General features: G+C 37.9%; 1 non-coding gene across 1 annotated transcript; it reads right to left on the bottom strand.

The window, feature by feature from the left end:
- Positions 1-7272: 7272 nt before the first annotated feature.
- On the bottom strand, positions 7273-7379 carry LOC136221211 (small nucleolar RNA R71). The gene has a single exon (XR_010684991.1). It is a non-coding gene; the product is annotated as a small nucleolar RNA R71 (small nucleolar RNA).
- Between the last annotated feature and the right edge of the window lie 16909 nt (positions 7380-24288).

Below are 24288 nucleotides of genomic sequence, written 5' to 3'. Positions count from 1 at the left end.
AATTCTACCTGGACAAGTAAAACAAATGTCTTATTATATATAACTTGACATATTCCATAGTTATGGATTCGTCTAAGAGTATAGCTGATGAAGCATTTAATTATATTGGACCTAATACGGAAAGGTAAACGTCAAAATCAACCTAACTTCTTATCGCTCTATGGGAATGTGACGATTCTGCCAATAACACTCTGCGCACTCATTCTGCTATATGTTTAATTGAAATTGATTTGGTTAAATTAATTTAAATAAACATATAAGGCTAGTAGTGGTAAGAACCAAATGGACCACATACATAATTAAGACCGAAGGACGTAATGGTAATTTGAGAGAGAGGACTTGAGTGAGACGAAATTTATAGGGGATTAATTGAGTTGATTTAATTGATTTATTTAGATGATTATAATTAGATTATGTTTATGGTTAAATCAATTAAAGGATAATATTAATTAGATAGTATAATATGATTATATCTCTAAATTGTTATCCTAACTTAATTAAGTATTCTAATGGGATTAGAATTATATTATATTAGATATAAATTATATTAATAAATACTTTATTTATTTAATTAGAAAACCTAATGGGATTAGAAGTCTAATTAACCAAACCTAATGGAATTAAGGTTAGGAAAATCAAACACTATAAATACACCATTAGGATGCATATTTCGACCAACCTATTATCATATAAGAAAAATTCTTCCCGAACCTCACTCGAAAAGTTACCTTTCTAGTTTCGTTCGTTTCTTAATTCATGTGGATACCATTAGAGGTAATCTACACTTGATTGTTTAATTGGTTGATTACTAATGTTTTAGTTTTGTTTTTGTTTGTGATTGTGATTGACGGTGATCTCCTCATGGGCACTTTCGTTTGTAACTGTAGATAGTTCGTCAATAAAGGTACACATGTTTAATCCCTCTTTATATGAAATAACAACTAACAGATCTTGGGAAAGGGAAATAGATAAAATTTTATAATTCTGCTGCGCTAAAGCTTATCTATTTTCCTTCAGTTGTGTTTGTGGAACTTGCAGAATTTATCCTGACTATGTGAGGCCTTTAATGAGAGCTCGGGAGCAGAAGGGATGTTGGCCTTTATTATGTGGTCCTAGCCACCTCTTGGCGTTCGGGCATCGTGGGAATAATAAACTCCCCTTCCAATAGATGGTGGGCCTCGCTCCTCTCATAGCTCGTAGGTGTTGTCGCTTCAAGGGTGGTAAGGGATGGGTCTATCGTCCCTTCGGGAGCGAGGTCCCGTCTTTCCACAGTGGCCTTGTCCTTATCTTTATTTTTTACTTTCTTATCCTCTTCATGTTCCTCGTAGTCCACTGGTCGTAGATGTTGTCCTCTAAACAGACTCTAGCAAGTGCACTAGAAATAAGTAATAAAGTGATAAATAGAGTATCATCTCCACAGGGATTGATGATCAAACTTTACTAGAAAAACCTTGCAGAACAGGGTGTTCGTGGTATGTGAATTGTTTATATTGAGAGATATTGTGAAAAGGTAGCAAAGTCAATAATTTAACTTATAAAAACGATTACTTGATAATGGTAAAAGGTAGAACAGGCTAGGATCAGCGGAACAGGTTACTTTAAGTCCCTAAACATCCTATTTATTCATGAATGAAGTAAAGTGAAGTCAAGGTTTCTGCTTTAATGCTCACTTAAGTCAACTTTCGTGTGTTCTTAAGATTCTAAGACTTACTACAACCATAAGCGTCCCTAAGGTTGGTTCTTTCTTGCATTACGATCGAAACAGCATTTCAATAAAGAAAACCCTTGATACAACCTCCTAACATTCATGCTTCAGGGTTGGACGTTTGATAAAAAGTTCTGTGAAGATGAAAGCAGTTCCCTATCATTCATCTAACACTAGCATACGTGCATAAGCAATGGAGTAAGAAGCTTTATCAAACACATCATAATTTATCAACATTCATTCATAAATAGGAAATAAAGAGCTTACATAACCGGCCCTAACTGGCCGAACCGGTTCAAAATGACTACTCACTCATACTACCGAGTGAGCAGTCTACATTGTATCTACAGGACTCCATCAATGGAGTCATCTTCTTCGAGAGCTCTTATCTCTACCAAAACTTCTATTTTCAGTTCACAAAAAGGGATCCTTTCTTTTCCCTCCACTACGTCTATAAATAGGAGGGAAAAACAAACGGTACCGAAAAGTATTTGATAAAATATTACAAAACCAAATAAATTGTTCATTGATCTTAGATTACTTAGAAGTGGTTAAGATATTTTGACCCTTGAACACTCAAGGGTCGATCACTCATGTCATCTTGTTGCTTTTAGTCGCTCTTTTCCTGCCTTTCCTTCCTGCCGCTCCTACTGCTTTGTCACGTCGCTATCCGTCATCAGACACGCAGCGTTTGACCGCTAGATCATAGGTTGCTCATCTCCTCATGGTTTGTGCAAAACAAGCTGCTTACAGTCTGTTTGACTTAATCTTTCCCAATCTGCATAAAAACACTTATAAGACCTTCTTTTACGTAACTTTACCCTAAAACCACTCTTATTTGATCACAAATAATATGTTAAATTGTAGTCAAATTCATGCCTAACAGTAGACTATCATCGTAGCGGGAAAAGCTCTTCCCCATGGTCATGAGCTCCTAGAATGTGAGGAGTGGGTTTGTGTAGCAACTCAATCGGAAGGGTTGGCAAGTGGTTCCCTTGACGAGGGTGTCTATGGCCACCTCGATGTTCATGGATTTTACTTGTGAGGACATGTGGTGGAAGTGTGCGAGATATCCTCTTAATGGCTCCGTGGGTCATTGTTTGACGTCATTGAGACCATAGATGATTCTCTTAGCCTTCATGACCCTTACAAAATGGGTGACAAACATGTCTTTCAGGAGGTCAAATGATCGACGGATTCGGGCTCCAACCCTAGGTATTATTCTTGTGCAACGCCGATAGTATGGTTGGGAACACTTTGCATATGACACGGTCCTCTTAGCGTAGAGGTTAATCATGCTCAGGAATGTGGCATAATGTTTGTTTGGGTCTTCGACACCAATGTAGGAGGGGAGTCAGAGAGTTTTCTAATTTCTAGGGAAGCTTGTCTCTATGATTCTTTAAACTGGGGGTTTTTGCTCGACATTATGATTCCGCCTAAAGCTTTTTGATCTAGGAAACATTGAAAATAGGCTTCCTAGTCTTCGCTTTGCTAGGCGTGTTTTTGTGGTGGGGTTTGTGTCGAGGGTTGCGGTGTAGGCAGTTCTTCCATGGGGGAGGTTGGTTTCCACTGCTGCTGGAGCAGCCTACTCTAAGTTTGAGGGATATTTGGACTTGAGGAACTCCTAGATTTTCATGTTATCTTCATGCATAGCTTTTTGGGTGGCCATCATCTGTCTTTGTGCTTCGGCTTGCTAGTTTTGGGTCGCCTGAAATTTGTGTAGAGTTTTGTGTAGTTTTGTCATGGGATCTTGTTCTTCCTCCGAGTTAGTGCATATTGTTACACCGTCTTCAAAGGTGAGGTTGGCTACCGTTGTTTCGAGCTTCTATTCCTTGTTGGCCTGGCTGGTGCCCACTATTTCCTTGTTGGGGGTAAGGTCTAATAGGAGAGGCGTCCCTGTCATACTCGATTTAAAAGAAAGAGGAAAAAAGTTTCTTGCTTTTAAAGGGTTTTAATTTGTTTGATCTATGCTCATTGCATCAAATTTATGAGAAAACGAACTTAAGGCCGACTGGATAGGCTACCTGTGGCGGGAGCGGTTCCCTAGAGATACTTTGACGATCAAGTTAGTAAGTATGGGATGTTAAGAGAGGGAAAATGCATTGACTATAAAGAGAAAATTCCCGTCTTTTGAACTTCCTGATTAGTGGTATTTGTAGGTTTTGGGGTAAGGTTGGGTGCTAAATAACCCAAATGCCCCTGAGGTTTGAAGATCCGTTAAGGCCGTTTATGGGCGTTTGCCCGGTGTGTTGTCTGATGTCGAAGGGTGAGATCAACGGTGGGACCTAGAATCGACTACACATCTTCAATCAAGGTGCAAAAATACCTCTAACGTTTATATACAAAAGAAATTTTACCCCTAACGTCTAAAATGATAAAATTTTACCTCTAACATTGACAGTTAATATCAATTTTACCTCTAATATTGACAAGTTCGATCAATTTGAGAAATAGTAAACCAAACTATCTTCTCGATCATGAATCTTATCATCTAGACTTCACATATGTGTCATTTTATCACTCATATATTTATAACAAGTCACAAACATATGATGCGACGTGAAAAAAAATTAAAAAGAAATATAATATCTTTCGTATTGGAAAAAAATTAAACATTTCACCAAATTTATAAATATTAATTTCTAATTATATTATTAAATCACAAAAAAAATATAATCGTTTTTAGAACCAATTGATATGTAATGGGTGCAGAATAAGGAACAAAATATATTTGTTTCATAATAATGTGAGAAATTGACCTAACTTGCAACGTTAGAGGTAACCTTGCTCTTATATGCAAATGTTAAAAGTAAAATTGCTCCATTTTAGATGCTGGGGGTAAAAAATTTCTCACTGTAAACATTAAGAGTATTTTTGCATATTATCTCTAAAATTCACCAAACTTATTAACGTTAATGGTAAGATTGCTCTTGATTAGACTAGTCCATGAACCCGGGTATTTGTCGGGCCCGTATCCTTTAGGCCAGCTTTGGACAATGAAAATTTATCAAAGTCCAATGCTTGCTAAAGCCCGTCTACTTTTGGGGCGAGCTTGTGAATGATAAAAATAGCACGGGTCGGTGCAGCCCGACCCAGCTATTAATATTAATTATTAATTTATATATCAAATATTTAATATTTAAGTATAAATTTTATTTTTTATAATTAGATAATATGTATACAATTAACAACACGCTTTTAAGTGGTAGAGTGATCTAGGGTAGCGAAAAGTCTCCGCCGGCAAGTGGGAGTTGCTTCTTCTCCGCCACCAAGTGGGAGTCGTGTTTTTGTCAAAGTTTTTTCTGTTTCACCAGTTTCGTTCCTATTTTGATATCGTGAGGCTAGGCTTTGCGTTGTGCCGCCAGTGAACAATAATCAGTGATTTCGTGATTTCTGGTTTTGTCGATCGCAGCAGTTTTCACTCTTCTCTCCCGATAATCGCGACGACGGATCTCGAGGGGGAGTCGATCACTACCAAAAGAATCGCGGCTTTGAAGAAGACAGGTGTTAAGCCCAAAATATACCTAAAATATCATCAATAATTACATCAATATTGCTACTAATTTATGATATTTATAACTGTTTAGAAAGCTTTTACTCTCGAATATGTTTCTTTCATGCAAGGTACATAAATATTTGGTAAAATCCAAATAGGAACGAAAAGAGCTCAAAAACAGAAGAAAAACCCTACAAAAGGAGTCGAAGACGACAGAAATTAATAACGCCAAATCGAGGACGCGAACAAAAGCCGAAGAAGTGAAAAACGTTCCGTACCGCGACCGCGGCCCCTAAATTCTCGGTCGCGACACGCGTTCTTCAGCTTCTCCTTCCCTTCATTCGAAGACCAATTGATGCTCCCCCATTCTAGGTAGAGAATTTAATATTCTCGGTACGAGCAGGAGTCTGTAGAAGCCTAGTTGCACACTTTCGTTTTCGACGAAACACGATCGTTTGGGTGGATAAAGACGTCCTTTCACAAACGGATACGATCCTTCACAACGGACACGGCACTTCAATCAAGGCTCTTCAACATCTATAAATAAAGAGTTGAAGAGATGTAGAAAAAAGAGATTAGTATAGAATTTATGCAGAAATTCCGAGTCAAGTGATTCAGAAGTTAGATTTCGATTCTGTAAAAAGCAATATGTTGTACACACATTGTTTGTTCAATAATAACAAGTTTAGCAGCGTTTAGACATTGTTCCAATTTAGTTTTCATTTTGGTAGTAGACCGACCCAGTCTTTATTACGAAGATTCAACGATTGTATCAATTTATATTTCATCTAATAAAGTCCGTTCTATTCGATAGATTTTTATGCAACACTTTGGTAAAGGATCCGAAGTGGATGCTGGTGTTTTCATTAAAACGTATTTAATTCAAAATCTTTACAAAGAAACTTTGTTGAACACTTAGGGAAATTATTATCTCGAAAGAGTTTTAATTTGATTAAGGGCAATTATCCCAGATAGGGTTTTGTCATGTTCAAAGCCAAATAATTAGAGGTTCCGTCATTTATTTCATCTTTATAATTCATACAAAGTTTAAAGTTGTTTTCTTTGCTTAATGCAAACAAATACATTTGTTTACTTTTCTAAAAAGTACTAAACGTTCCTATCTTGCAAATTCATTCTTAAATCAGAGTATTTTCTAACGTCTTCATACTCTAATCTAATTCTCATTCTAGCAATTTCAAAACCAAAACCGATTAAACGATTTTCCATATTATAAACCTTAAAAGTAAATTTAACCGATTATAAATAAGTTTTGTTCGAAAAACCGTTCCCTGTGGGATCGATATCTTTTATTACTACAAGCGTATACCGTGCACTTGCGAAACTCGCTCAACAAGTTTTTGGCGCCGTTGCCGGGGAACGCCAAAATTTTTGACAAAATTTTAAATTTTTCGTGTTTTATTACGAATCTTGGTTTATTTATACTTATTTTAATTTTCTTTTATTTTATAATTTTTCAATTACTAATATATTTATTCTTCAAATTCTGTTTTGTAGGTAGTTTCGGTTCGTGCAAGATTTCAAGTTCATGCGCAGTTCTCGAAGTTCAGGCATACCACCAAAACCACTAGACCCAGAAATTGAAAGGACACTTAAGAAGAACAAAAACAACACCAAAAACAAAAACAAAAACAAAAACAAAACCCCAGTAAAGACAAATACTGAATCTGGTAAAATGGCAGACCCACCAACACTTATGGATTACGCTAGGCCAGGTGTGGCCGGTGTGACCAATAGTATCGTTAGACCCAGAATCACCGCAAACCAATTTGAAATTAAGCCTGCGTTGCTTAATATGTTGCAAAACAATGTAACATTTTATGGGTTAACGAACGAAAATCCTAACACCCATTTAACAAATTTCCTTGAAATTTGTGACACTTTTAAAATCCCAGATGTGACTGCAGAAGCAATCAAACTTCGCCTTTTTCCTTTCACTTTGAAGGATAGAGCTAAAGAATGGTTAACTTCTATGCCAGCCGCAACTTTTGCCACTTGGGAACAATTAGCCCAAGCGTTTTTATCAAAAAATTTTCCTTTAGCAAAAACCGCAAGAGTCATTAAAGAGTTAACGTCTTTTTCTCAAAATGATAATGAAACTCTTTATGAGGCTTGGGAACATTTTAAAGAACTTCAACGTTTATGCCCACACCACCAATTGCCCGCTAAACTTTTAATGCAAACATTTTATAATGGACTAAATCCTACAACTAGAGGTTCATTGGACGCTATGTCTGGAGGGTTATTCATGAAGAAAACATCTGCACAAGCAAGAGAACTTTTGGAGGAAATGGCAATCAACAGCTGTATGTGGCCCGCGGAACGTGGACACGTACCAATAGTGAAACCATCATCCTCAGCAACGTCATCAGTTAAAGGTATAGTGAATCTTGATCCAGTAGCGATGTTGTAAGCCCAATTTTCTGCCTTATCGCACAAAATTGATAGGTTTATGGCACCGTGTGATCCTAATGGAAAGCCAATCCAAACGGATGTGGATTACGAAGGTATGAGTGAGATTGAACAGGTAAATTTTGTCCAAGGGCAAAACCAAAATAATAACCCTTATTCCAATACATATAATCCTGGATGGAGAAATCATCCTAACTTTAACTGGAGAGATAATAATAATACTAATGCTAATCAAAATCGTACTGCTAATTATCAAAATCAATCAAGAGATACGATTAGCACTTTATCTTCTAAAATCGATAAATTTATTGATGCTATGAGCGGAAAAATAAGTAATCATGACGATGGTTTTAAACGGATCGAGAATAAATTCGATCAGCTTATTAAAAACCAATCATCTAGCATCCATAATTTGGAGATTCAAATTGGACAACTCGCTAAATCAATTCCATCCCGCAAAGAGGGAAGTCTTCCAAGCCATACGGAAGAAAATCCGAAAGAGCATGTTAAGGCTATCACTCTTCGTTCAGGAAAAAATTACTTAGGCCCGAAAATGCCCGAAAATTCGACCTTACTTGGAACTGATTTACCAAAGCCCAAAGAAGATACATTAAAACAAAAAGATGCACCAATTGACTCTAGTACAATAACTTTTGTACCCAAACCACCTTTTCCACACAAAATTCGCAATAAGGACTATGACAAACAACTTTTAACATTTTTAGACAAACTTAAAAATTTGCATATCAATTTGACGTTTATAGATGCGATTACGCAAATTCCCAACTATGGTAAATTCCTCAAAGATTTAATTTCAAAGAAAATCAGTTGGGAAGGAATTTCAACCATTTCACTAACTGAAGATTGCAGTTCGATTGTGTCAAGCAATTTGCCCACTAAACTCAAAGATCCCGGATGTTTTACCATTCCGTGTAAATTGGGATATATTGAATTTCTCAGTTGTCTCTGTGATTTAGGAGCAAGCATTAACTTGATGCCATTATCTATTTTTAATAAGTTATGCTTAGAAGAAGACATCAAACGTACCAATATGGTTTTGCAATTAGCAGATCAAACCACTAAAAGACCATACGGTATAATTGAGGATGTTTTAGTTAAAGTTGACAAATTTATTTTTCCTACCGATTTCGTTATTTTAGATTTTGCTTATGACGTAAATTGTCCGCTAATCTTTGGTAGACCGTTCATGAACACGGGACGTGCTCTAGTTGATGTGTCGGAAGGGAAAGTAGTTTTAAGAATAGGCGATGATAAGATTGAGTTTGATATGAATCAAGCGATGAAATATCCTATGGAGGATTTCGCTTGTATGAAACTTGATTTAATTGAAGAATGTGTAAATGACATTGTTCAAAAAGAAGAAATAATAGAACCTATAATGAGTGAGGAACTAGAAGATAAGGACCCAGAACCTTTGATTCGAGAAGATGGACCAGTTCCGCCTTCGATTATAGTTCCACCTAAATTAGAACTTAAAGAATTACCAAGTCATTTGAGGTACGCTTTCTTAGGTGAAGGCGATTCTCTACCTATAATTATCTCTAACAAATTAACACAAGTTCAAGAAGAGAAATTGAAAGAAGTTGTTAGAAATAGGATAGGAAGTATGGGTTGGCAAATTTCAGACTTAAAAGGTATTAATCCGAGCATCGTAATGCACAAAATTCACTTAGAAGAAGATAAGCCACCTAAAGCGGATAGGCAAAGACGCCTAAATCCCAATATGAAGGAAGTAGTAAAAAATGAGATTACTAAACTTCTGGACAATGGAATCATCTACCCTATTTCGGATAGTGAATGGGTTAGTCCAATCCATTGCGTACCTAAAAAGGGAGGCATAACAGTTGTAAGGAATGAAGAAGGTGAATTAATACCTACACGAACCACCACTGGTTGGAGAGTTTGTATAGATTATAGAAATCTAAATAAAGCAACTAGGAAAGATCATTTTCCTCTACCTTTCATTGATCAAATGATCGAAAGGATAGCTGGTCATGCTTTCTACTGTTTTCTAGATGGTTACTCCGGATTCTTTCAAATATACATTTACCCGGATGACCAAGATAAAACAACCTTCACATGTCCTTATGGAACATTTGCATATAGGAGAATGCCCTTTGGTCTATGTAACGCACCTGCAACATTTCAACGTTGTATGACTGCGATTTTTAATGATTTCATTGAAGATATCATGGAAGTTTTTATGGACGATTTTTCAGTTTATGGAGATTCTTTTGATTCGTGCCTAAAAAACTTGGATAAAGTTTTGTCTAGGTGTGAAGAAACAAATTTGGTATTAAACTGGGAAAAATGTCATTTCATGGTTGACGAAGGAATTGTTTTAGGTCACAAAATATCTGAAAAAGGATTAGAAGTGGATAGAGCAAAAACTTCAGTAATAGAAAAATTACCCCCTCCAACTACTGTTAAGGGAGTAAGATCATTTTTAGGACATGCCGGTTTTTACAGACGATTTATTAAGAATTTTTCTGTAATTTCCAAACCACTCACTAATCTACTCATGAAAGATTCCACCTTTGATTTTAATGAAGATTGCGTTAAAGCTTTCGAAACATTAAAAACAGCTTTAGTCAGTACACCTATTATTGCTAAACCCGATTGGGATTTACCATTTGAAATTATGTGTGATGCAAGTGATTTAGCTGTCAGATGTGTTTTAGGTCAAAGAAAGGATAAGAAACTTCATGTCATTTATTATGCAAGTCACACACTTTCCGGTGCACAATTAAACTACACCACAACTGAGAAAGAAATGTTAGCTGTAGTTTTTGCATGTGATAAGTTTAGGTCATACTTGTTAGGCTCGAAAGTTATTATTTATACTGATCATGCAGCATTAAGATATTTGTTTGCTAAAAAGGATGCAAAACCGCGTCTAATTAGATGGGTTTTATTGTTACAAGAATTTGATATAGAAATAAAAGACAAAAAGGGAGTAGAAAACCTTGTCGCCGATCATCTATCGAGACTTGAAGATGAGAACGGTCCTATAGGTGAAACTATCGGTATACGAGATTATTTCCCTGATGAACATCTCTATCAAATGAAAAGCGTCATGTCACCATGGTATGCAGATATTGCTAATTATCTTGCAGCCAATATTGTTCCGGAAGGATTAAATTTCCAACAAAAGAAGAAATTTTTCTTTGACATTAAACAGTATTTTTGGGAAGATCTTTTTTTGTTCAAAACTTGTGGTGACGGGATAATTAGGAGATGCGTTGGTGAAAATGAATATGAATCCATAATGTCGGAATGCCATTCTAGCTCTTATGGAGGACATAATAGAGCTAACAAGACAGCAGCTAGAATATTTGAATGTGGTTTCTTTTGGCCTACGATGTTTAAAGACGTCCGTTCATTTATTACTCGATGTGATAAGTGCCAAAGAACAGGAAATCTAGGAAGGAAAGATGAGATGCCCCTCACAACCATATTAGAAGTTGAAGTCTTCGATATGTGGGGAATAGATTTCATAGGACCTTTTCCTCCTTCTAATGGTAAAACTTACATATTAGTCGCCGTAGATTATGTTTCAAAATGGGTTGAAGCAATTGCAACCCCGACGAACGATTCTAAAGTTGTCGTTAATTTTCTTGACGATATATTTTGTAGATTTGGGTGTCCGAGAGTCATCGTTAGTGATGGCGGTACTCATTTTATAAACCAAAGTTTTGAAATGCTTATGAAAAAATATGGAGTACGCCGCCGCGTATCAACGCCATACCATCCTCAGTCAAATGGTCAGGTGGAGATATCAAATAGAGAACTCAAATGGATTCTAGAAAAAACAGTTTCATCCTCAAGAAAAGATTGGTCATGTAAACTCAATAATGCGTTATGGGCATACCATACTGCATTTAAAACACCAATAGGAATGGCTCCATACCTCTTAGTGTATGGGAAGGCATGTCATTTGCCAGTCGAATTAGAACATAAAGCCTATTGGGCTATTAGGGAACTTAACTTTGATTTACGACAAGCAGGTAAGAAACGTTTGCTCGATTTAAATGAGTTAGATGAGTTACGCCATCTATCTTACGAAAATGCAAAGATTTATAAAGAAAAAGTGAAAAAATGGCACGATGCCAAAATTAAAGTCAAACACTTTAATGTTGGGGATAAAGTGCTGTTATTTAATTCACGACTTCGTTTATTTCCAGGAAAACTTAAGTCCAGATGGATAGGACCATATTTAGTCGTCAAAACATTCGATTATGGTTCTTTAGAACTGGAAGGTCCTAACGGGTTTTGTTTTAAAGTTAATGGTAATCGATGTAAAATCTATTACGAAAATATTTCACAAATAGGAATTCCATTCGTAACGAGATTATCTGACGTATAAATCCCTTAGTTTTTCGATCACAGTTTATTTTGTTTAATTTCTTTTTATATTTTTATATTTTTTGCTCATTTTATTTTTATTTTATTTTATTTTATTTTATTTTATTTTATTTTTTTTCCAAATGCCATTTTTGTGATTAGATGACTTTATGTTATGATTTAAATGTATAAAATATGTTTATTTCATGATTTTAGATTTGATTTTAGGAAATTAGAATGAAATTGAAGTTTCAGGCAATTCTCTGCCGAGAATTTGGAATTCTCTGCCGAGAATTTGGAATTCTCTGCCGAGAATTCTATTTTTCAGATTTGTCCAAATAGGTTAGGTTTTCTCTGAACTTACCGAGAATAATAAATTCTCTACCGTGATTCAGGAAATGGGTTACGACACCTGATTTCCGCAAGGAAATCAGCGTGTCGCGACCGAGAATTTGGAATTCTCGGTCGCGACACGCGTTTTTCCTGCACATTCAGGTCTGAATCATCCTAAACCTTTCGACGAACCCTTTGACAAACGAAACCTTAAGTTTTTTTTTCGAAAGGTGTAATTTTATACCTTTTCATGATTAAAACAATACCTATCTTCATCCTAAAATCTTATAAATTAGACCTAGAGGATTCAAGTTCTGTTACAAATCTTTTTCATCTTTGTCAGATTTCTGATTTCTTCAAAACACCATTTTTCATTAAGTAACAGAAACTTTGTTTCTTTAAATTCTACACCATGCCTGTTGGTCCCTTGTAAGGTTGCAAGTATAGTTCCAAGGGGGGGGGTTAGGAACTATTTTACCTTTTAAAACGATTAGGGCAGATTTCTTTTCTTTTAGAAAAGATTATATGACAGCGGCGCTGATCAATCGACAAGACACTGGCTTAGTCAACTAGTGACTAGGTCAGTTTCGTTGCTTAGATCAGGAAATAGCACTTAGAGTCTATTCCTGACTTAATTCGTTGGCAGCGCACAACTCAGCTTGACCTCTTTTACTTGGTCAGTTTTAGTTTGTTTTAAGCAAGCAATATAAATAAGGAGTTAAGGTTTAGAAATACTTCACTCAGCAGATTTATCCAGGTTCGGCTTCTTCTAAGCCTACGTCCTGTCCCCGGAACACTTCCGAGATTTCAAATCCTCTACTGAGCTCTTTAAAGGTAGAGCCTCAAACCTTTTACAATATCAGCACTTGAGTATGACAAGAGTACCTTCCTCTATACTTCTACTCAATCCTAATCTCTCCGCTGAGTACTTAAAACCGAGTACTCAGCCTCTCCTTTCTATTCCTAGAAATGATTAAGATTTGTCCTAAACAACAATTGCTAGAACACCTTAGATGATTGAGAATCAATCACTCTAGACTTTTACACAAATGAATAGGCTTGTAGTGTAAGAATTTGCTTTGCTTTTGATGGAGAACTTTTGTACACATTTGATCAGCGTAACGGCTTTTGCTCAAAGTTCTCTAAGGAATGTGGATTCTGAATGCTCTATTTATAGAGAGCTGTGAGAGCTTCTGGTTATTTCGAATTTCGAAATAACCGTTGGAGGGAAACGGCTACAGGTCGTTTTCACTCAGTCTGTCAGCAGTTCTCTTAGCCAATCAGATTCCAGCATCTTCTGTTCTTCGGTCAGTGTGACAGTATGTTCCTCCATTTTGGGTAACGTCAACCAGACAGCTTGCTGTGTCTTCTGATCTTTACTCGAAGAGGAAATACTTTGTCTGGAAGCTGTCTTGTGGTCAGCGGCTGTCTTGTACGATTTGTCGAGACAGCTCAGCAGCTTCATACCGAAGTTGTCTACGTGGATCTTCTCGATCCTTCTTTGCTCAGCATGCGTTTCATTACTTCAACGGCAGCGTTTTGGAGATACGCGGGCTGAGTGATCTTGGGCTTGTTTGACTTGGGCCTTGACTTCCATATAGGGCTTGGGCCTTATGATCTTTATGTCTTATAACAATTATAAAACTCAACATTGAACAAACACATTAGTAACAATAAATCAAAGCATTTAAACTTAATGTGTTATAGAATATTTAATTTCACTTAATTAATTTTGTCAAATCAAAATCCTGTGGAAAGGTGTTTCAACAAACTCCCCCATTTTGATGTTGGCAAAACTAATCAGCAAGGAACTCAGCTTTGAGCTCCCCCATGATAGTTGACCTTTTTTTTTTAATTAAGTGAACTCCCCCGTAAGGGCTGAGCTACTGACTTAGTTTTATTCTAAACATTCTAAGGTTTAATCGAATAAGTCTAAGATCAGTTTTCAGGTATAGGTCTGCTTTATGGGACATATTCTATTTTACTCAGTATTCAGCGGAAGTAATGTATAGTGACAGAGCGCTGAGTAATTTATTTGTTCAATGGTTTATATTTGACAAGTTCAAACATTTATACGCAGCATGCATTTCATATAATACTTAGCATTTGAAGGACGGATAACAGAAGTTATGATAGAGAGATGCAAGTATTATATTAGATAACATAGAATAGTCAGCATACAAAAGAAGAATGAAATAACGAAGTATAGACTAAGTTTTAATGGACTATCTATTTCTTCTTCTTTTGCTGACTGCCTTCAACCGGAGTTATTCGCTGATTTTTCTTCTCCCCCGTTTTGCCAGCACCGGGTGGAGGCAACTTGAAAGAATCCAAAAGAACAGCTCGGGAGAGCTCGGCAGAGAAGGTCTTCAAACGATCAACACTTTCGTCTAGGCCATCAAAGATAGGAGCACCGTTGCTGAGGACCTCAGGACTAATATGGATATCAGCAGCACTGAGCATACTGAGTACATAAGCTTGTCCTTTTCCCAGCCATGTAATTGTGTCTGTCAGCGCAGCAAAGGAGTTGTGGAAGGTTTTTAAAAGTGAAGTATCATAGTGCTCGCGCTGGAGATTCGTATGTCTAACATGATCAAATACGTTCTGGGAAGTGGTCAGTATTTCATCCTGTTTGAGTTGATCGGTGTCCATTTCTTCTTTGTGAAGGTTTAGTAGATGAACGGCCTCACTTAGTTGCTCCATCGAGCATTGAGATGTGTTTACAAGCTGAGCATTAGTCTTGTTCTGTTCAGTGTGAAGCTGAGCAAACAACATCTTTAACTCAGAAGAAGTGGCGAGATTGGGATTCACAGCTGACAGGTTCTGGAGCTGGGTAGATAGAGTAGTCAGGCATTGAATGGTGGTCAGCTGGATCTCTGCCAGTTTAGCAATCGAATCCTGCCTAGCTTGCTGGGCTTGCGAAGATAGGAGACTACTTAGCAGATCTTTAAGTTCCTTAACTTCATTGAGAAGTTGAGTTACTTGAGAAGGCTGAGTAGACTCAATGGGAGAAATGGCAGCAGCAGGAGGAGTCGAGTGTTGAATGTCTCGAATCAAGGCCTGCACTGAGTCAATGATTCTTTGACTGGACTCAATGATATGTGTTGGGGCCAGAGAGATATCAGTTTGACCAGGTAAAGAAGAGGTTGCTGGGTCAGGGACTGGAGTTAGTGTTGGGTTCTGCTCAAGTGTTTGTTGTCCAGATCTGTATTCCTGTGTTTGGTATTTCCAGTAGTGTTGCTAGATAATCAAGAGTGATCACTATCTTTTGACCTTTAACTGTGGTCTCTAAGTAGTCGGAGTCATCTGCATCAACGTGCAGGTTGGAGTAGAATTCTCTCACTATCGTGGGATAGGTTTGTCCGGAAAGAGAGAAGAGACCTTTCCATTTGTTCTTTTCTATCCATTCACAGAATGGTTTCTCAGAATCGATGAAGGTTTGAGAAACCCATCGAGAAGCTTCTACTTTCCATTCTCGTACGTTCTCGAATACTCGAATGTATTGTCTAGGTTCAGCTGGTTTCCCCTGAGCTTGAATGGCTTTTTCTTTGCCATGACCAGCAGCTTTGGAGGGTGAAGGCTGAGTTGGGGGATTGCTGGTTGTTTGTTCATCAGTGGTGGTCTGGGAACGACCGGCACCGGAGACGTTAAAAGAGGGTTTTATCATCTTGGGAAGTTCTTAGGTGCTTAAGGAAATTCTGAAGCGTTCTAAAGTTCACTGCGCGTAAAGAGAAGGTAGTGAGAAATACCTACTATTTATAGATTTTTTTTAATCTAGGGTTCCGTTTGAATTTAAGTCGGTTTTGCCCTTGGGTTGTCCAATCGGCAGAAACCCTGACATTTATGACACTTTTAAGACGTATTCGGCGCATGCGCAGTACAGGTATCATTACGCGTGTGGTGGCATTAAATGCTAATAATTACTTTTACTCAGTGTTTGATGATATAAACGTTTCGTATTCTGAGTAGTCAGTTTTGTTCAACGGATAGTTGTAGAGGTTTAGTTACTCGGCATGAGATAACTCACTCAGTGTGCATTTATTTCTGGGCATGTGATTTTGACAGATACTCTTTAAAATACTCAGCATGTTAACATTCATTCAGCATGCATCATATCACATTTTTACTTAGGAATTTAAGACAGTGGATTAAACATACCAATGGCTTCTCTCAGTATGCTAAATTGCTCTCGTGCTAGAGGCTTTGTAAAGATATCAGCAAGCTGCTCATCTGTTGGCACATAAGTCAGCTTAATTTCTTTCTTGAGTACATGATCTCTGATGAAGTGATGCCTTATGCTGACATGCTTCATCCTGTTGTGCTGGATTGGGTTCTTTGAGAGGTCAATTGCACTCTTGTTGTCGCATTTGACTTCAATTGTCTTTGTTTGAACACCATAATCTTCAAGCTGTTGCTTAATCCATAGGACTTGAGCAACACAGTTTCCAGCAGCAATGTACTCAGCTTCAGTTGTGGACAGGGCTACTGACGCCTGCTTCTTGCTGAACCAAGATACAAGACAGCTTCCTAGGAAATGGCATCCTCCAGAGGTGCTTTTTCTTTCCAGCTTGTCTCATCCATAGTCAGCGTCAGTGTATCCCATGAGTGTAAAGTCATGAGTATTTGGATACCACAAACCTGCATTTACTGAGCTTTGCAAATATCTAAGGATCCTTTTTACAGCTATGTAATGGGATTCCTTAGGGTTAGCTTGATATCTAGCACAATAACATACTGAGAACTGAATGTCTGGCCTAGTTGCTGTTAAGTAAAGTAAAGAGCCAATCATACCTCGGTATAACTTGCTGTCTACTGACTTACCATTTTCATCAGCACAGAGGACAGTGTCAGTGCCCATAGGAGTGGATATTGGCTTACAATGTTCTAGTTCATATTTCTTCAATATCTCCTTGGCATATTTAGCCTGACTGATGAATATGCCATTCTTTCCTTGTTTAATTTGAAGTCCGAGGAAGAAGTTGAGTTCTCCCATCATTGACATTTCGAATTCAGTCTGCATTTGTTTGCTAAATTCCTTGCACATAGATTCATTAGTAGCACCAAATATAATGTCATCTACATATATTTGTGCCAGCAGGGTATCTTTACCCTTTCTCTTAATTAATAAGGTTGTATCAGCTTGACCCCTGACATAATTTCTAGTCAGTAAGAAGTTGGTCAGCCTCTCATACCAAGCACGTGGTGCTTGCTTGAGGCCATACAGAGCCTTTTTGAGTTTGTAAACGTGGTTTGGGAACTTAGAATCCTCAAACCCTGGAGGCTGATTGACATAGACCTCCTCGTTTATTACTCCATTAAGAAATGCACTTTTAACATCCATTTGAAACAGTTTAAAATTCATATACGATGCATATGCACATAAAATCCTAATTGCTTCTAGCCTTGCCACTGGGGCAAAGGTCTCACCGTAGTCAATACCTTCTTGCTGACTGTAGCCCTGAGCTATAAGTCTTGCCTTGTTTCTGACTACGTTTCCTTGTTCATCCAGCTTGTTCCTGAAGACCCATCTCGTTCCAATGGTCTTTTGGCTCCTAGGATGTGGCACTAGTTCCCACACATTATTCCTCCTGAACTGATTGAGTTCCTCTTGCATGGCATTCATCTAGAATTCGTCATCCTCAGCTTCGACAAAGTTCTTCGGCTCCTGTACTGAGACAAAAGCTACATTGCCGAGATACTTCCTTAGTTGATTTCTTGTCATCAACGTATTTCCAGCTGAGTCAAGAATTGCATTTTCTGAATGCCCTCTTGGGACTCTTATCTCCTTGGGTAGATTTCTGTCTTGTTCTATCTATGTTTCAACATTCTCTGCAGAAGTAGATTGGTCAGTGAAAGTAATCTTAGGTTCACTCTTACTCTTGGTCAGCCGTTTTGTGAAGGACTCAGTAGCTGGTTCTTGATCAACAGGTGCTGAGTTTGGTTCATCTTCTATCAGCGGCTGGTATCTTCCTGCAGGGTCAGTTTCATTGAATTGCACATGTATAGATTCTTCTAATACTTGAGTTCTCTTATTAAAAACTCTGTATGCTTTGCTGTTTGTTGAGTAGCCTAGAAAGATAGCCTCATCATTTTTTGAATCAAATTTGGCTAAGCTATCTTTGGTATTTAAAATAAAGCATCTACAGCCAAAGGCACGAAAGTATCCAATGTTGGGCTTTCGTCCTTTCCAAAGTTCATAAGGGGTTTTCTTAAGTATAGGTCTAACTAGAGCCCTATTCAGAATATAGCATGCTGTGTTAACAGCTTCTCCCCAAAAATACTTTGGAAGCCTATGCTCATCCAGCATTGTCCTAGCAATCTCAACCAGAGTTATGTTCTTCCTTTCAACAACCCCATTTTGCTGAGGCGTTCTAGGAGCAGAGAAATTGTGGTCAATGCCGCTGGCTTCACAGAATTCAACAAACTTTTGGTTTTTGAATTCTCCACCGTTATCACTACGGATATGAGCTAATTTTAGGTCTTTCTCATTTTCAATTTTTCTAACCAAGTTTGAAAATGTCTCAAAGGTCTCGTCTTTACTGGTCAGCAGGATAACCCATGTGTACCGAGAGAAATCATCTACAATAACCAAGGAAAACCTTCTTCCACCCAGACTCAGTGGCTGGACTGGACCAAAGAGATCCAAGTGTAGCATTTCTAACGGACGCTTAGTTGAGACAATGTTTTTACTGTGAAAAGATTGCTTGGTTTGTTTTCCAGCTTGGCAAGCATGGCATAATTGATCTTTTTGAAATTTAAGTTCAGGCAGTCCCTCAACCAATTGCTTTCTTGCTAATTTGGCCAGGAGGTCCATGCTTACATGACCAAGTCTCATGTGCCATAGCCAGGAATTTTCTTCCTTTGTTACTAAGCACACAGTTTTTGAAAACTTTTTCTCTAAGTCTAGCATAAAGACATTATCTATCCGAGGGGCAGTTAAAATTAACTCATTAGTTTTACCCTCGTTTATTTTACATCCAGTAGTATCAAATATAACTTTTCTCCCATTGTCACATAGCTGAGCTACGCTGAGTAAGTTATATTTGAGTCCGCTGACTAGGGAGACAGATTCAATAGTAGGGTTACCTCCGATGATTCCTGAGCCTACTATCTTACCCTTCTTGTTGTCTCCAAAACTTACACTCCCTCCTCGTTTACGTTCAAACGTGATGAACTGAGTTTCATCACCCGTCATATGCCTTAAGCATGCGCTGTCAATATACCACATCTTTGACTTCTCGGCACATCTCAGGCTTACCTGCATTGTAACTAGTTACTTTTAGGTACCCAATTCTTTTTGGGTCCTGACTTGTTAGGTGCAACAGGTATAGCATCATATTTTATTTTATGGCGACATACATTGATAGTATGGCCATTCTTTCCACAGAAGTCACAACTGACCTTCTGTTTAGGATTTTTTACTGACTTGTCAGCACCCCAGTGCTGAGCGTGCCAGCACACTTTAGTAGTGTGTCCTAACTTCCCACAAAAGTCACATTGGACTTTTCGCTGGGGATTTCGTCTCTGCTGAGTACCTTGGTACTGTGTACCTTGATACTGAGTTCTCAGCGGAAAATAGTTTTTGTTTGGAACCTTTAATTGGTTCTGAATGGTTGTGACATCCTTCCTTAATTTCTTTGAAACTGACTGGACTTCAGAGACAGACTCATGAATGATTTTCATATTTTCATGCAAAACTGAGTTGTCTTGAAGAAGGTATCTGAGGTCACTCAGTTTGACCTCTTCTACTTCATCACAGCGCCGGCTGAGTGCTTTAATCTTCCTGTTACACTTTTTAACAAGTGTATAGAGATCACTCAGGGCGTTACCCATTTCATTTCTGAGTTGAGAGAGTGAGATTACCTCATTAGATTGCTCTTCATTATTTGACTCATCAGATTGGTCAGCATGCTCAGAAATGCATGGCTCAGCAAGTTCGTCAGCCATAAAGCATATCTTCGCTGACTCGGTGGCCTCAGTTTCTGTTGATGAAGATTCATCACTGTCACTCCAAGTAGCCACCATTGCCTTCTTCCCACATTTCTTGTCTTTCCTCAGCGTGGGGCAGTTTGACTTAATATGGCCATCTTGGTGGCACTCAAAGCATGTAATGGGCTTTGAGCTGTCCTTTCTGTATTTGTTGTCGCTTGAGTCAGCCTTATACTTATCAAACTTTTTGTAAGGCTTTTTAGAATATTTTTCGTTCTTCCTGAACAGCCTCTTCATCTTTCTTGTGAACATAGCCATCTCCTCATCATCAGTTGAACTCCCGTCAGTGGAGTCAGCCTTCATGACAAGTGACTTCTGCTTCTTGTCATCAGATTTTTCCTTCACCTCAAAGTTTTTCATGGATATCTCATGGGTCAGCAATGAACCGATGAGTTCGTCATATTTGTAGGTGGTTAAATCCTGAGCTTCCTCAACTGCTGTCTTCTTTGCTTGCCAGTCTTTTGGAAGACTCCTGAGTATCTTTTTGACTTGTTCTTCCTCAGTGAAGATTTTCCCAAGTCTCTTGAGGTCATTAATGATGTTGGTGAACCTTGCGTTCATGTCTGAAATGCCCTCATCATTGTTCATCTCGAACAGCTCGTACAGTCTCATCTGCTGATTCACCTTGGATTCTTTTACTTTGTTTGTTCCCTCGTAGGTGACTTCCAGCTTTTTCCAGATCTCTTGTGCCGACTCACAACCTGAGATTTTGTTATATTCTGCAGCATCGAGCGCACAGTGAAGCATATTGATAGCCGAAGCATGGTTTTGAAGCTTCTTTAGATCATCCTCTGTCCATTCAACCTCAGCTTTAACAACTGACTGGCCAGCAACAACTTTCACAGGTACAAACGGGCCTTGGACTATAGATAGCCAGGCACTCATGTTTGTAGCTTGAATGAAGTTCTTCATCCTATTCTTCCAAAAGGTATAGTTTGACCTGAAGAATAGGGGAGGCCTGGTAATGGACAGCCCCTCAGGTAATATCTGAGTTGTCTGGTTTCCAGGGAGAAACCGAGTGCTGTTTTTGCCCATGGTATGGATCAACTCAAGGTTGTTAGACCTTTAGTAATGAGATTTTAAGCTCTGATACCACTTGTTGGTCCCTTGTAAGGTTGCAAGTATAGTTCCAAGGGGGGGTTAGGAACTATTTTACCTTTTAAAACGATTAGGGCAGATTTCTTTTCTTTTAGAAAAGATTATATGACAGCGGCGCTGATCAATCGACAAGACACTGGCTTAGTCAACTAGTGACTAGGTCAGTTTCGTTGCTTAGATCAGGAAATAGCACTTAGAGTCTATTCATGACTTAATTCGTTGGCAGCGCACAACTCAGCTTGACCTCTTTTACTTGGTCAGTTTTAGTTTGTTTTAAGAAAGCAATATAAATAAGGAGTTAAGGTTTAGAAATACTTCACTCAGCAGATTTATCCAGGTTCGGCTTCTTCTAAGCCTACGTCCTGTCCCCGGAACACTTCCGAGATTTCAAATCCTCTACTGAGCTCTTTAAAGGTAGAGCCTCAAACCTTTTACAATATCAGCAATTGAGTATGACAAGAGTACCTTCCTCTATACTTCTACTCAATCCTAATCTCTCCGCTGAGTACTTAAAACCGAGTACTCAGCCTCTCCTTTCTATTCCTAGAAATGATTAAGATTTGTCCTAAACAACAATTGCTAGAACACCTTAGATGATTGAGAATCAATCACTCTAGACTTTTACACAAATGAATAGGCTTGTAGTGTAAGAATTTGCTTTGCTTTTGATGGAGAACTTTTGTACACATTTGATCAGCGTAACGGCTTTTGCTCAAAGTTCTCTAAGGAATGTGGATTCTGAATGCTCTGTTTATAGAGAGCTGTGAGAGCTTCTGGTTATTTCGAATTTCGAAATAACCGTTGGAGGGAAACGGCTACAGGTCGTTTTCACTCAGTCTGTCAGCAGTTCTCTTAGCCAATCAGATTCCAGCATCTTCTGTTCTTCGGTCAGTGTGACAGTATGTTCCTCCATTTTGGGTAACGTCAACCAGACAGCTTGCTGTGTCTTCTGATCTTTACTCGAAGAGGAAATACTTTGTCTGGAAGCTGTCTTGTGGTCAGCGGCTGTCTTGTACGATTTGTCGAGACAGCTCAGCAGCTTCATACCGAAGTTGTCTACGTGGATCTTCTCGATCCTTCTTTGCTCAGCATGCGTTTCATTACTTCAACGGCAGCGTTTTGGAGATACGCGGGCTGAGTGATCTTGGGCTTGTTTGACTTGGGCCTTGACTTCCATATAGGGCTTGGGCCTTATGATCTTTATGTCTTATAACAATTATAAAACTCAACATTGAACAAACACATTAGTAACAATAAATCAAAGCATTTAAACTTAATGTGTTATAGAATATTTAATTTCACTTAATTAATTTTGTCAAATCAAAATCATGTGGAAAGGTGTTTCAACAATGCCTACCAAATACAAACCTTCAAGGCACAATGCTGCCTCAAGCAACAAACGCCCAGACTTATCCAAGCGATATGGGGCGCCTTTTCCTATCTTCAATCACGATGAAGGTAGGCGTTACTGGAATCTCCGTTACAAATTCTTCACCGGAATGTTGTATATGGATGAGTTTCTTAACAACCAACTTGGCATTAGTGATGACATGAGCCGCTATATGGAACGTCTAGGGTGGACAAAATTCGCCAAAATGCGATTTCCAATAATAGGCGACTGGATACTCGAATTCTTTTGTACCATTCGTTTCACTAACAAACGACGGGTACGTCTCAGTTTTTGTCGAGATGGCGAAATCTTCGCTTTCGGCTATCCCGAGTTGCATGATTGGTTTGGTTTTCCCCCGAGGGATACAATCAAACGTCATCCTGGAAGAGACATGACATCCACGGATGTTTGGAGAATGCTCACTGGATTCTGGCGATTCAATTCAAAACTCGCCTATAATCACTCCTTTCGCTCCAACTCCATGCTGTATTTGCACAAATTCTTGTGTCACAGTTTATTCGGTCGCACATTCAGTAGTGTGGTCCGTGACACAGATCTTTATGTTCTTGGAGATATATTCCAGGGAAATATAGTAGATTCTTCAAAGATTCTGATGGAGGGTCTTGTCGTCGCTTCTCGATCCAAGGATAAGAAGATTGGGTTCGGCAATATAATCTGTGGAATAATTCTTGGTACCAATGGTACCATTGATGTTCCCTGGAGTGATGATGAATTCTTCCCGACAATAGACTATGAATTTCTCGAGCACGAAGGACTTGTGAAACGTGTCTTTCGCGTAGGGCCTCACTTTCTGTCTGCACCGGAACGTGAAACTTTCGTGCAGTTTCAAATTGATCGTATTAAGGCTAGAAATATCCCGCTTGAAAGGGATGAATGTATAGAATAGTTTAGGTTTATAAGTTTTATTTTTGTAAATATTTGTGTATTTTGTGTTATTTAGTTTCATTCTTTGTTTTTATATTTTGTTTTATTCAATAAAGTTTCTATTTCATTTTCGTTCATTTATTAATTTTACAAAGGTTAGATATATGTTTGTTCTATTTCTTATATAATCATGGTTAAATCTATATATAATCCATAATGTTGAACAATCATGGTTTTCTTAATTAACACATATATTCACGCTTAATCCAATTTCACAAATTTCATTCATTGAGTTTAAAACATTACTTCATTCAATTGATTAAATTCATATAATTAATATATATTTATATGCACTTATTATGCACTTAATATGATTCTTTTAACTTATATGCATAAATGAACATTTAAGTTTCATTAATTCTTCATAAACCAATTTATTACACTTTAATTCATTTATTAAGGTTAAACCTTTGGTTTTCCTTGCAATTAATGTAATTTATTTTAGTTTTTAAGTGCAGGGACACTTTATATTAAGTTCAAGAACCATTCCATCAATAAAATTGCACAAACCAAGTCAATAGGCATCTAAATAGGCAG

Source organism: Euphorbia lathyris, chromosome 2 (assembly GCF_963576675.1).
Source record: "Euphorbia lathyris chromosome 2, ddEupLath1.1, whole genome shotgun sequence".
Taxonomy (NCBI): Eukaryota; Viridiplantae; Streptophyta; class Magnoliopsida; order Malpighiales; family Euphorbiaceae; genus Euphorbia; species Euphorbia lathyris.
The sequence above is the reverse complement of the archived record's forward strand: the minus strand, read 5'-3'. Positions and strand labels throughout refer to the sequence as shown.